Source organism: Alligator sinensis, unplaced genomic scaffold (genome assembly GCF_000455745.1).
Source record: "Alligator sinensis unplaced genomic scaffold, ASM45574v1 scaffold366_1, whole genome shotgun sequence".
NCBI classification, from domain to species: Eukaryota; Metazoa; Chordata; order Crocodylia; family Alligatoridae; genus Alligator; species Alligator sinensis.
The window spans coordinates 4,238,732-4,240,621 of record NW_005841851.1 but is presented as its reverse complement, the minus strand read 5'-3'; positions in this window follow the sequence as shown (position 1 = coordinate 4,240,621).

Below are 1,890 nucleotides of genomic sequence, written 5' to 3'. Positions count from 1 at the left end.
GAGAAGAAGGTGCAAACTTTTATCAGAGAAGGTAATTTACCACTAGGCCAACTCACCTAGGGATGTGGTGGAGACTCCATCAATTTAGACCAACTGTCTCTTTCTGAAGGAGATGTTCTAGCTCTAACCAAAGCTACAGACTTAGACAGAAATCACAGTGTGAAATCCTATGTTCAGTATTCTTCAGAGAATCAGTCATGCTGAGCATAATGCCTGCCCCCAAGTCTTGATATCTGCTAATCTAGTTGTGATGATGACTCCCTGTGGCTAGGGACAGAAGTTACACATAAACCAGTATAAGTGATCAGAAACCAGTTCAAATCTGTAACACAACAGAAGTTCAGTGCACATAAACCACTTTCAACATGGCCATAACTGGTTTAAGATCAACTTGGATGGATGCAGTATCGGACTGACCTGATTTAGGTTAAATCAATTTATTGACCTTCTGTCCTAGATCCCTTCCAGATTCAAGTTAACTCAGTCATCCAGCATCCCATGATGCTTTGTGCCTTCCCTGCAAGCCCCCGCAACCCCCTTTTGCAGGGTGGGCAGGCTAGTCTTGACCCAATCTGTCTGTTCCAGCCCAGCAGGGAGGTGTGCTGGAACTCCCCTCAGCATCTGGCCTGAGCCACTGCAGGCCTGTGGCTGCATTTCTGGATTCAAAAGTGAATGTTTGTTCTCTGGCTTATCAATTTAGTCGATGCAGTTTAGACTAACTTGCAAAGATTGAATCAATTCTGCCTTGTGCTTTTTGACTGTCTGTACTTAGCCTGTGTGACCTTGCCTTCTCTGTAAAATGGAGCTAAGAACCTATTCCAGGCACATGTAAGCATCCAGTCATTAACGCTTATGAGGCACTTTGAAGAAGCCACATTTTCTGTGAAAGTGCCAAACAGCATTATCAAATCTATTCCCCATCAACTTTGCTAGTAGAGGCTTCATTATGGGCCTATCTGTGGTTCTGCATCCAGCCCGGCTTATTTTTAGACTTCTACTGTGTGCATACAAGGAAATGCTGCCAGCAAAGTGTACTGATCACTGCCTTGCTTTTAGCTGAAGTTTGGAGTAGGCAGCCCCTCCTGGTCCCTAGAGAAGGAAAGAAACAGGGTAGGAGAGAAATACTGAAACGCATCAGAGCAACAAATTTCTTTGCACAAAAATAAGCTAAGCTGTACTAATTAATAACAGTTATATCAGTGTGGTTGGGCAATATTAATTCTTGGCCCTTTTAGCCAGTGGTGCCAAATGTGTATTTATCTTGTTGACAGTAGCTAAGTTCTTAGCAGGTCTACAGGAGCTGTAGTAAGTGGATGGCTCTGCAGGTATTTTCTAGCCTTTCCCAACTTATCTAAAAGTCTTTGCCTTTTGTTGGAGACCTAGTGGACATGAAATGCAAACACTTCACAAAAGTCAGTTAAAAAGAAGTGCCTCTCATTAGTTCGCTAGCAGGTGCATTGCAAAATACATACGTTGCTTCACTCATATATATTTAATTTGAGAATTGCATAGCATCGCAAATATGTTATGCACTACATTTAGGCATTAAATGTATAGAAAACAAGACATTCTTTTTTACGGAGCTGAAACCTCTCTGGTATAGATATAAGGAAAAGATTAAACAGGCTATCATTTTGTCAAAGATCTTTCTTAAAAGCTAGTCAAAGTAGGAATTTTATAAATGCTGAAAAGCTGAAAAACCGGCATGAACGTGAACTGTCAAACTTATCCCCAAAGGACAGCACTTCTATGGCTGCTATTTCTCTTCCCTTTCCAGGATACAAAATTGATGGTGTCCAATATGGTAGAAAGAGTTAAATCTCCATTCCAGCTCTCCTTAATAATCTCCTAGCAGAGCATTTAATTAATTGGGCATTCTAAGCCACCTGT